Source organism: Anopheles stephensi, chromosome 3 (assembly GCF_013141755.1).
Source record: "Anopheles stephensi strain Indian chromosome 3, UCI_ANSTEP_V1.0, whole genome shotgun sequence".
Taxonomy (NCBI): domain Eukaryota; kingdom Metazoa; phylum Arthropoda; class Insecta; order Diptera; family Culicidae; genus Anopheles; species Anopheles stephensi.
This window is the reverse complement of record NC_050203.1, coordinates 58,259,695-58,272,841: the sequence shown is the minus strand read 5'-3', so window position 1 is coordinate 58,272,841 and position 13,147 is coordinate 58,259,695. Positions and strand designations below refer to the sequence as shown.

The 13,147-nt window shown below is 43.2% G+C and overlaps 1 protein-coding gene across 3 annotated transcripts in view; it reads right to left on the bottom strand.

Annotated features, from left to right (window-relative positions):
• LOC118508986 (probable cyclin-dependent serine/threonine-protein kinase DDB_G0292550) overlaps positions 1-13,011 on the bottom strand; it is a 38,160-nt gene extending 25,149 nt beyond the window's left edge. Inside the window, exons 1-2 of one of the 3 annotated variants that reach the window (XM_036048979.1) lie at positions 12,841-13,002; positions 12,043-12,116 (exon numbers count right to left, since the gene is read on the bottom strand). The gene's annotated coding sequence lies outside the window, so the exon portion shown is untranslated. Of the gene's footprint in view, positions 1-12,042; positions 12,117-12,840 lie in introns of all 3 variants that reach the window. The other 2 variants (XM_036048983.1, XM_036048978.1) reach the window with 2 other exon arrangements.
• Positions 13,012-13,147: the final 136 nt, after the last annotated feature.

The window sequence follows — 13,147 nt, the reverse complement described above, 5'->3', positions numbered from 1 at the left end:
TTTATGTTTCCTGCATCAATGGGGGGAAAAAAGCTCATTACCAAATCAAAGAGCGAGTTGGTAGTTAAAAAAAAGGGCTTTACGACTGCAGAAGTTGTGTTATGCTTCTTATGATTTTTTATTTTCCAAATTATCTAATAATGACGGAAGAGTATTCTTCTTCTTCTTCCCTGGCACTACAACCTCGAGAGGTCTCGGCCTGCCACATTTCTGGCTTTCTAGTAGTAAAGTAGTGGATGGATGGGATTTGAACCCAGGTTCTGCCGGTCCGACCAACGGAAAAGTATTGCCCACTTAAAAAAAACTGTGTTAAAACATAAGAACTAAGGTGGATAACATTTTTAGCCCGCAGTTAATAATAATGGAGTAGCCATACGATCAGGCCGGCCTTGTTGAATAAAAAGCATAATGGTGAAGGTGGATGCATAACTCTCAGGGCTTGGACAAGAGTTGCATTACCTGTCTCTTCGATGTAAGCGGATAGCGCTAGGGAGCGGGCCTTGCCAGATCCCGACATTCGATAATTGCGTAGATCATTGGTTTGAGGCTCTCCTGTGTAGCAGATGCTTGCCAGACGAAGCTGAGACTGTAGGAAACATTTACACTTCCAGCACTCATTTACGTACAAACAAGGACTAGCTCTTGTCCTAGAACTAGAACTGATGAGATTCTTTTAACTGGTTTCCAGAGGAAGATTCGCGGAAGGATACTCGGAAGGTCCTGTATGTGTAGAAGGACTCATCCATTATCCGCTACAATGAGGAGTTCTACGTGCCTTACTTTAAGTTAATTATTGTACAACAAATAAAGCTCCCCGGGATATTGTGAGGCAGTGATGGCGTCGATGCCTCCACCAGCAACAAGGCCGGGATATTAGAATGCCAGTGGACTGGAGGACTTTCGAAGCAGCTGAAGAGCTTTCCACGGTTTTAGAGCCTAGTAGGTAAAAATTTTAAGATTAAGAGTAATCATGATTAGGAATCAACGAGCTGGGCATTACAACACGATGCAGCAACAATTGCTTCTTTTGTTTTAAAAAGATAATAAATATCTTGGAAATGTAACTTTAATTAGACGATGATGATAAGATGATTATGAGAAGAACTAATTGAAAGTCGCTCAACAGAGGGTTCAACAAGAGCAGCAAACCCCGTTTCAGAATCTATGAAGACTAAAATAATTTTAGTCAATCTATAAAGATAGAATTAGAGATGCACTTTTACAACGTGCCACTGTAGTTAAGATTAAAAATAACTTTTTATTTTCAATCTATTAAATTAAAAGCCCCCTCCAAAATGAGCTCTGCCCTTCTTCTTAACTACCCTGCAAAATCGAGAAAGATGTTTCTACCCCTCAAGCACATTGAGAAGTCACCAGCATTAGTTCCATCTCCCCTTCAGTTTAGCTGCTAATCAGCATCGCATCCGGCAACGCACAAAGCAGCATTAGAAAAAGATACACACATTACCGCTTATTACGCTGGTGCCCAATCAGGCGTGCTAACGGGAGGCACTCGGCCACAATCCGCTATGGTGTGCGGGGGGTGGAGGGATCAGGCTTATAAAATGTGCGCTGCGCGATGGCAACAAACAATTCACAACGATTTCACGACCGCTACCACTAATCTGGGTGCCGATGACGCAGATGACTCATTAAACCGTAACTGCATTTCCCGGACTGACTGGGACACCGGGTGAAAAGTGGACCCCGCCGTTTCCTTCTATTCACACATACAGACAGCTAACGCAGTATTTTCGTTTCTATTTCATTTTCCCATCCAAAAACCCGGCCAGCTTGACTACGGGTGAGCGAACCGTGGCGTGTAATCTCCAAACTCATTTCCTAGCTTTGCCACGTGCGTCGGTTCGGTCGTGGAAATGGCTCAATGGATCGTTCGGGATGATATGATGATCATCAACCAGCCCGAAAAAAAAGCACAATAAGCTAGTTTTCCATCACTGAAGTTTGGTTAAACGAAACCGTATCAGACTCGGGACGATTACATCAGTTGTTTTGGCATGAGATAAGATTTTTCGCTCCTTCCTATCTATGCTAAGGAAAATAATTGGAATGACGAAAACAAAAAGTAAAACATTCACAAACTGGGGTTTCCCTCCGATTCTATCACATAGTCTGTCGGACTGTAGTCAGAAAAGTTATTAACAAGACCATCGAACCGGATTTGTGGAGCTTTTTTGTGTGTGTTTCCAGATACTAATTAGGCAACGCACAAATTAGTGACTTCACGGAAGCCATCAACCCACCGACGAGCTCACGGATCGTATCATGTAAGTATGACACACCCACCCACACTGCAGGCCCAGCTGCAGTTTCCCATGACCACCCCCTCCAGAGATTGCACATTTCCACGTCTTTCATCAGCCGTTTCCTCGTACAAATTATGGGAAAGTGAAAGGTGACGAAATAAGGTTGCGTATAGGGAGGCAGGGTAAAACAGTTGTTGGCTTTTTCCTTTTCTTCCCAATAAAAAAATACACTGTTACTGCTGCTGTTGTGATTGGACAGTTTAACTGATTGAAACTGCCGGTGCCATATTCTATGCTTCATTTGACGTATCTAAATTATGCGACAATCGTGCAGTGCGCTGTGACGAGCGCCCGTCAGCTGCTTCAATCAAATAGAAAGTAATGTTTTCTCTAACCAGTGTGGACATGCCGTTTGTTCCCATTGAACAATCTAAACGCAAATTTAAATCAATAAAACCTTTCCTTCTCTTTGAGCGGAATGGCTGTTCCCACAAAACTCCTCTCTTCGTTGCTAGTTTTACATCGTCCATCGTCCACAACCACAACACTTTCACGCCGTGCAACAGTTTAAAGTTACACCGGTGTACTGCAGTAATTAACACAACAGCACTATGCACCACTTTACGACCACCTCTAATTCTTGCATTCTTGCATTCGCTTGCATTCGAAAGTATGTCCCAAAACCCATCGTGCTCAGTTTCGATTCGATCGGTTAGAGCAGTGTACGAATAGCAAACACCAAAATATTAACCCGACTTGTCAAATGAAAGCGCGGCGGAAGCTGCGCGCTTTGGGGAGCCACACAAAGCTGGTGTGGAAAAAATTAGCAACCGGCAGGCGGCTATCGGGGAAGGGAATTTTCCCACGAGCAGCATCAGCGAGCCACCACCCATTGGATCGATTTCACTTTATTCAAATGAATGAGGAGAAAATGAAAATCTACTCCGAATACACCCTTGTGCGTGGTGAAACAATAAAAATATGCAGAGACAAACGGGTGAAAAATTTGCATGAGCATGATAATGGTAAACCGCTTGTAAAACTGCATATGCATAAAACCCTGTGGCTGGTTTTTGAAAGAACGTCTGTGATTTCGCACCAAGTTCCTAGCAATAAACGAGCTCTCATTTTCTAACGCTGAATGCATCTCACCCATCTACCTGCCCAAGTACAGACATCATCTTATAACGTTGCCAACAATCGATTTGGAGTAACTATGGCCAAGTGTAACAAATTGCAGAATTCCAGTAAAGTGCAATAGAAATTATTGTAGAAATGAGTATCATTGGGCCAGAGCATACGTTCAAAAGAATATCCTGGACAAAAGGTGATCGACCTTAAAGAACAAAGCTTGCCGATCATATCTAAGGCGAAGAGTTTGATCGAAAAGCCTTCCCAAGTGACCTTAGCAACAGGTAAAAGAATTATTGGGCAATTCTCCACTGGAGAGCCTTGTTCGATCTTTCTGTAGCCAAGAGAGGCTTCTGGATAAGTGACTAGTCGGCTAAAGACAGCGAGAACTGAAATCCAAAATTCTTCCCAGGAAAGAGTTCGATATATTCTTGTAGAATCCTCCATGGATGTAGGTTTCAAGCAAAGTTGGATCCAATTGTTAATATGTAGTTGTATTTTATATTACATTAAACACATGCAAAGAAGTTGCTCGAAACTCCAAATTCAAAACGCACGAATAAACCCTAGACAATACCGAAATGAAGAATTAGTAACCGCCCGCCTTTGTACAGTACAGAACGCCACGTTTGCGATACCGACACGACTTGGTACGTGATAATATTTTCGGCGTAAGCCCTGTTTACGTATGAAATGGTCACGGGACGGGACCAGTGCCTTCCTTTGCACATTACACACAGTGCTCGCGACGAGAACCGCGCGATTATTCACTTGCACCAGTGCGACAGTGTGTACGTGTTGGCCGCCTCTAACGGGAAAGACAGTTCTGAGACGGCACGATGTCGTAGATTTACTTCGGTTCCTCGTCGTTGCTGTATAATGCAGCCAATTTGCAACCGAGTGCCGCAAGCAAAGCTGCATCTGATTGCATCTGGTCGGCAACCGTAAATGGATAGTGCCAATATCAACCGCACAGCACTGCGACAAACAATTCCTTCTTTGTGCCGATTTGACAACGTGCTTGGGCGTTTTCGTTGGGCAGGAAATTGTTGTTTTAAATTAACGATATACTATTTCGCGTTTATAGCATCAGTCTCCATAATTAAATTCGAGTACAAAAGGGCCAATAATCCAATTACCAAATGGATGGGTATTGACAAGTACTTCGATCGATCCTAAAAAAACAACTAAAAAGCATTCCCACACAAATCCTGAAGGACATTTATCATTTTAAATTTGAACCACTGTCACGAACAAAAAAGAGAGTAGTCTCAAGGCGAAATTAACATTTTACACCCCACCCCTATTATCCGCCGACCCGTTTCGGTGATTTTTACTTTTTTCCACAATTCTGCAGTGACACTTGTGAATGTCTGTCACATGCTAGCAGCGTTTACCAACGTATGCAATCATCAGTTGTGCTAGACACAGCCAAAACTGGGTCGTGACCTTTCTATCGGTGCGCTCGTACCCCATCACGCCTGTGTTCTGTTCCAAAGCGAGCAATACCATATAAACATATGAAACACGACACGGTCTTCGATTGTTGACACCTATCTACGGCCTTGAACTATGCTAATAATACAATGCTGCTATCCGAAAAAAACAGAAACGCAAAACACACCTCTGCATGGTCTGCGTCATTCATAAAAATCATTAGCACTTTGCAAGAGAAATTGATTATTCACTCTTTTATTTAATTAAAAAGCTTGCATGCATTTAGAGGCTTCAAACAGCACCTCTCTTTAAATTATTAATCAAAACAGTAAAAATGCAAATAATCTTCTACATTAGCATAAGTTAAATTGCATGCTCGTCACATGCCTGAATGCACACATTCCAAGAAATGCAACCCATCAATGAATTTGATCTACCATCATCATTATGCAGTCGCAGGTAGAAGGCAATTATATTAAATGTGCGTATGAATTTTACCACGGCCAGTACGTACATTACCCCATGTATTCCTGTAGTGAAAGAATGGTGCTATACCTAATGTTCCGATCAACAGACATCACAATCAAACCGAACTTCTCCTTTTCCCCGGGGCGCGCAATACCAGCTGCACTTAATCCACTCTAACGTATTCACCGTGCTTATGTACCGTGCAGGCAGGCGGGTCGTCGCGAGCAGATAGCAATTTAAATCGCCCTACGGCACCACACCACACTGGAATGTGCCGATGAATGTTTAATGCAGCAATTGAGCAGTGTTGCGCTTTGTGACTGACGGTTTGTCTCCGTTGGTCTATGATAGCTAAGTCAGGCAGCAACGCGTCTACTGTGATGGTTAGGCCACTGGTATAAAAACTTTATTTGAAATCCATCCAATAAATTGAGTCTGATTTTTTCAGTTGTCACACAAATCTGTGCCACAGAGTTTCTGTTAAACAAAGAAGTGCTGAGGAAGCAATCAGGACCATCCCTGAAGAGGATTTTTTTCTAGTTGTGCTCTGAAGCATCAGTAATACTAACACGCATCGTTATCTTTGGAGAGACCGCCGAACTATTCGTTAAGTTGCGAAATCTGTGTAAAATGAAGACCGCAGAGTTAGTTCACAGGATGTTTTATATATCAGCAAGCCCTCCGCTGTGCTTCATTCATGCAGATCACTTACTGGCAATAGAAACCCTTGTATCTCTCCATACACTGACACGAGTCCAGATTTTCTCGAAGTAAAAACAATCAATGGTCTATGTTGCTGACGATGTTTCACAAGGCGTTTCGTATCTAATTTGGAATTCCCGGCAACGAGAAGGCTGAGTCGCCGGTCAAAACAGACGTCATAGAAGGCCGGTCAAAAGAGGCGTCATAGAAGGCAAATTTTAAGATCGTTCAAAATCAACCTAAGAGTCCCTTCGATTCTCACGACAACTTTCCCTGACCAGCTTGCAGCACATGTGGTGGGCAGATGAACTCCGGCAATTCCTTGTTTTGATCTCTTTGCAAGTGTCCTTGCGGTTTGGTCTGGACCGACCCATCGATCCTCGGTCTCCTGGAGCCCAAGCATTCATACAAATGATGCCTCGGCAAATGTCGAATAATGTTGCGTTGAATGCCCATCTGGAGGAGCGTATAAATCTGGCTCAGAAGACAGTATGTGGTAAATGTAAGATATCTTTAGACAACGATATTGTCATATGAATCTGCTTTCCCATTTTCCTTCTCTCACAATCCTTTTTTAACTATTAAGATGTCTTATAGCGAAAGTTGATAAATTCGCTGCTTTCTACATTTAGGACTCAAAAATGATGCGGTTTATTGCGTAACCCTGGTATCTGATAAAGTATTTGAAATAATTATTCGTTTAAAAGCTCATCATGAACCAAAAAAATCGCAACAAATTCAATTCAATCAATTAAAAGCTTCATGAAAAACCCATAACAAAGCCCTGCCTTTTGTCATCGAATTCCATCGACACCAGTGGTAATAAGATACAGTTTTTTTTTGTGTAAGGTTGTAAAACAAAACCGGAACATCAAACACGTCCGCCTCGTCCAATATGATTCACGAATAAGCCAGCCATCAGCTGAAACAGAAGCAACGGTACGCGCACAAATGGGAAAGATCACATCACGTGAAGTTGTGCGTCTATTTTTTTTTCACGCCATAACGCACACCAAATGACACCATCCTCCACCACCGCGCAAAAAGAATTCGCGCAAAAAAGGCGTCTTGTTTCGGTGTGAACCGGCGCGAGACGAAGATCGCAATCGCGCAAATGTCAATAAACTTTGACCGGCATCGTGCCGCTAAACAGCGCTGAAGAAACTTGAACATGCTGGTGTTGCGTACGATAGCACCGTTCGGAAAATTTTAACCAAAACAAACATGGGAAACACCACTGGATACGTCGCTTTCATGAAGAGAACAAGACACATTTAAAATTAATGAAAATGGCCACAGGAATAAGTTGCAAAAAAAACGGAAGTGATATTTTTAAACGGCATCCTCCAAGAGTTGTCACCGCAAACAGATACATGGGAACGCTAATCTCCGTCTGTCTACGCATCATTAGACTGACCGGAGACTTCAATGTCGTCTTACTAGTGTTTTGGGATTTGAAAAAAGAGATTTTAAATATTCAATTAATTTTCTTAATCATACTTCACCAATATAACTCAATCTCAAGTTGACCAAGAAACACAGATTCAGGCAGACGATAAATCATCACAACTACAGTATTTACTAAGTTCACTTTCCACCCTTCAAAAACTCATTACGTTGTGCCGTTGTGCTGAGGCCCTCGTACAGCACATCCTTTCTTTTGTGGTGCTCTCTACCATCTTGTTGATTTAGCACAACGCAGTCAGAACAGAAATCAGTGGTGCGGAATCTTGAACGCCTGTGTTTACGCCTTGCTGGGCACAACAATCTAGCCGGCAAGCAAATAATAAGCCACACCGATCCACCATAGAGGCACGATTGATTCGCTTGCGGGCAGCAAAAACACTATTACGAACTAACGGAAAGCCAGCATGAGAATGCGTGTCAGTCACTGGGTGGAGTGCCGGGCGGCAAAGGGGACACAGGACAGCGAAGGTGCTTGCTGAGCTCTAATGGATGATATGATCATAAATTTATTAAAAAGAATCACCCCGTTTCGGATGAAACCCGGCTGTTTCGAATGTCTATCAGATGCTGTTCTTCGTTTAGTTTGCCTTCTAGATGCTTTAACACTTTATAACAGTCGATCAAATATAAAACCTCTAATAGTATAAATCGAAACAAAATGAACAGCTGGATCACAACAAATGTACAACAAAGATGCAAAGTTCTGTCGACGTCTTCTGGAGATGCTACGGGAAGATCCAAAAAAAGAAGAAGAGGATCTGTTCCACCTGGTGCAGATCGTTCCATTCGACTGATCAACGATCGATATGTAGAACATTACGCTTGGTAAAACTTGAGCTTGCTTACGTCAGCAGCAGTGAGATCAAAACAAGGTAAAACAATGATCGATTATTGCACACTACTGACTCACATTGGCTTCAGGAAATTTGAAACCAATTTCTGCAACAGAAGGAAAACGGCCACCAAGAACGGTTCCGCAATCGAAAAGGAAAACGTCAATGAACACCAATTAAATTGTATCTTTTTCTACTCAATTCAGAGGGTAAGCATGCAAAAAACATAATCCGAGGCAACTACTCTCCTTGACAATACTTGACCGTGAATTCTTCCCGAGACTGCCCAACGGAGGAAAAGCGTTTATGCGCGTTGGTGATGGGCACATGTTTGGTTCAAGGTTTGGTAGTTTCATTCCAACCCAAATTATGGTCTATTTAAAACAAAACTCTACCATCCCTATTGTTCTGTGTTACGGTTCGAAGCGTTTCTCGGTTGGCGAACGCGTCTGGACCTACGATAAGAAGAACCGCGATGGGCGATGAATTTCGTATGGTGCGTGTGCGTATGTGTTTTTTTTTGCCAGTTTGTTTACCATACCTAAAAGAGGCGCCATAAAAAATACCTCCCCATGGAAGAAACACACTGGTAAATCATTTTTTAAAAACCACCTTCAATGTGTATCATTTCACAGGTTTGTTGAGCTTTTTGGCCATATGAAAACATACGGCCTTATAACCGTCGCAAAAAAGACTCTAAAAATTCGATCGTTTTGCGGTATGGTTTACTGTGTGAGGATCGCTAAACTGCAGCTTTCGAAGCCATTTGGTAATGGTGCTCACAAAAGGAGCAATCGACTAATTAAAATTAAACCTGTAAAATTAAAATTAAACTAACGCTTGACTGCGATCTCCATAAAAGGGTATTTTATTTTATTTATTTATTTATTATTACGGTCAGTCGCCATATTGTAATATTCATAGAATGTTTTGAACTGTTGATCATGGAGCTAAAAGAAGTTTCAACAATTTATAAAACATCTTCGTGCATTATTCAGTTCTAAATCAATTTACGATTGAAGTAATAATTGTTATGGATTGTTATGGAAATTCTCCTCTTGCCCTAACGACCTCTTAGGTCATGTCTGCCATGGCAGGCTTACTAGACTTAATGATGCCACGTTGTTGGATAGTCAGTCCTCACTATGGGGCAATGGTCCGGATGGGATTTGAACCACGGTAATCGCGTACAAAGATCGGCGCCGATGTCGCCTCTAACGCCGGGCAGCTTAACATTTTAACATTCTGCATGTAATTGATTACTAGAGGTTTAATGTAATTTCAAAAGTGATTCCAACGACCATTTTTATGAGACAGAAAGAGAAGTCTTATAGGAGAGTCTCATTATTGAAGATCTAAAAATTTGCTGAAAATCTTCATAATGCAATTCAAATTTGAAATGCAATTTTGTTCTTGTTGATTCTTTAGACCTCGGGAGAACTTGGCCGTAACTGACTTCTTTGATTTGATTTTCCCCTGCCTCTAGGTCACGACCTCTCTTAGTTATAGGACCATAAATGATCAGGAAGAAAAGTGATTCCTTCACCTAGCGAATGACGGTCCGGATGAGACTCGATAACTGATCATGCCTTGTGACGGACCGGATCCAATATTTTTAAAATCATCCAATCTACCATGGTGTTGCAGTCACCGAAACGTTTGGAAACTTCTGATCCACAGTAACCCTTTGAAACCCTGGTGGTCCCGTGGTTTCAGCAACATCACGCTCATCTTTCGCTCTCATCAACAACACCAGGCTTAATGCTCGCTTGCTGCTCTCGCCCAACAAACATCAAGCGAAGATATCCGACCAGCCGGCCTTTTCCACTCGCAGCAGCAAACGCGCGATCGCAGTTGAAGAAGCTGGGAAACGCGAATCAACCGGGACCCGGGAAAGCAAACCGGCAAATCGAGAAAATCGGTAGGAATTCCGTCGACCTAACGGTACATTTCTAATGTAATGTTAGTTGCCACCCCCACCCCGCGCGCGAGCGGTTTTCCACGGTTCTTCCACCGGCCAGGCATTTGAAACAAAATAAGAAAAAAAGCTCCAATGGTGGATCCAGTACGGTAGGAGTGTTGGTGTGTTTCTCGCAGTGCTTCGGTTACGTTTACAGAAGATCGGTGTTGTTGTTGTTGGGTGAGCAGCTCACAAACTCACCTCATTTCCATCCCCCGGGTTTTTGCTGTAGCGTCTTAGTTTTCCTTCCGGATTGCTCGATCTTCCATTTCTAATTTTCCCACACCAATGAGTGCTTCCCTCCGCGCATCGAGTGTTCGGTGGGATTGATTTGATTGCATTGCACATTCCGAGTGTTTTTGCAAACCACAATTCGCGCGTTATACTTTACACATTATTCTGTGAGGTGCAGCTACATGCTCACCAAAACCACATCAATCGCGTTAGGCAATTTGACCTCGTGTTAGGCAAAAACTGCACGCACCGAGAGACACAAAGTGGCCTATCTCAGCAGCTAAATGGATAATTTAGAACGTGCAGCTAAAGCGTTGTCCTGCCCAATATTACATTCCTTCTCATTATCGTAGCGTATTTGCGAGAATCAAGCAAATAGCACGAACCTCTGCAACGTCTTTTTTTCCAGAGCATCGCGGCCAGTCGTTTGGGGCCCCCAGAATTGTGCCACCCCTACACAAACACCGATACGCAGGTGCAGCAAATAAAGCCTTGACCTGGTAGGTTCTGGACCACCACGCCGGAGAAGTAGGTGCTGTGCTGTCCGATGCAGACAGAACTGCATTATGCTTTTTAACCTCCCACACACACACACAAATACGAATGTTATGCGGCAGTACCACGTGGGAAGAATAATTGAATCCTTTCATTGCTCGCCTCGGGTGCATAGTGAAAAGTCCTTTAGCACTGTTTGGGAATTTTCCAATACGCTTTTCCAACGATCAACTCATATTTCAATATTAAATCGAACTAGCGCTGGTGCTTGAAAAAAAACTTTTAATGTGATGTCCAGCGGAGTAACTATCCCTCCGGTGGGACACGCAGTGCGTCCTCCTGTGTATGTGTTCTTTCGTGCTCACGACATGCAATCGAAACACACCTAAAAACTAAGCTAAAAAGGAAGGCAGGTTTTATGTTGCCGGTTCCTGTGTTTTTCCACCTATTTGACCATGTACCCGCCGCCATAGTCCCTCTTCCATCTATTTACCGACCGTACTTGAGCATCAGTTCCCCCGCAAGGGAGAAGTTTCTGTGTGCAAAGGTAAACAAAATATGGCTTCGATGTTTGATAAATAAACAAACTAATCACCATTAGGCGGGCGGGTGCTCCGGTTCGGTGGTGGTTCGAAGGTTTCCTGGAGCGAACTATGCCGAGTGCCTTGGAAGGAAACAACGCTGAAGCAACATTACTATGTAACTAAAAAAACGGACGAGCTTTTATTGGTGTGAATTATAAGTTTGTGTGTGTGTGAGTGAAATTATGTGTATCAAAAAATATGTTTCCACTTACCACGTGTTGAAACGAACGCTGCGTAGTCAGCATGCCACACCATCATGGCAGCCAACGAGAACTGTCACAGACAACATCAATAGAAAAAAAAAACAAAGGAAGCCTTTGTAGCTGGGGATGAACTTGATGCGCCTTTGTTTTGCCAATTTTGCCAGAACATAGCACGCCAAATCCTGTGCTTCCTGTTGTTTTTCTCCTTACATCTTCTATAAACGTTCGCACACACACAAAGAGCCGTACAGCATGACATACCAGAGCAGCACACGGAGCAGCGTCAATTGCACACGCACACATACACACACGCAGTTATGCTGTTTTTTTTCATGCTGCTTTCGATAGAAGATTGGATAAAATTTATCTCGCCCAATTGCTCGCACACACACTCGAAAAACAAGGTCACTGCACCGTGGGAAGGTGTTGATGATTGAGAAGAAAAACGTAGCCGCTGGGAGGGATGATGAATGTGCTGGGGACGCGCGATTCGCGAGACGGAGAGCGATGAAACTTTCGGAAACACCACGAATTTACTACGGCCATAGGTAACCTACTTTCGTCGGCGTTGAATTTAGGGGAACGCTTTCCTTTCACCTTTCGGGGAGTAGTTCCGTCGAGCCGCTAGCTCTGCCCTCTGCAGTTTGCCACATAGATTCCGGAAGGTGGGCGAGTGTGGATTATGCGTTGCGTATGCTAACCTATGCCGCAAGAGAACGCCCTGGTCGTCAGGAACTAACATCTGCCTTTTACTGCTCCAAATGACTGTCTAACTTTTGCCAACGCTAGCGGAATCTGGAAATTCCTCAACACTCCCACAGTCGCCACCAGAATGGCCCATCGTTTTTATTTCCACGATAAAAACTAACAGGGCCGGGAAGTATCTTGCATCGCCAACGTCATCACCACCACACCAACCATAACTTTTCGCGAAATTATTGTTTTCTGCGTTTTCTGCTACGAAAGGAAACTCGGAACATGCGAATGCACCCAGAGAACATCCTTCCAGCTAATGACGCCTCCCCGAAAGTACACCTTTTTCCAAATTAAATCACTTACACCAGGAATTCGTGCGAGACGCAGCTTCTCACTAGCAAATTTCCTCTACTTCACAATGCAAATTTGAGTTGAGATTTTTCGTAGGGGGCGAAAATCGAAACACTTGCGACAAAATCTACACAGGAAACAAACTGGCTTCTTCAACCTGACGTTTCTCCGAATGCGATTTGACGTTTTGGATGCTTGCGCAGCATAAAATGGAATTACAATTATTGCCGAATGGTGGAGGGAGGCGTGCACAGTGATGATATTTTGGCCAGGATCAGAAAGATGTTTTTCCCAACAGTGCGTTCAAACGGGATCAGCT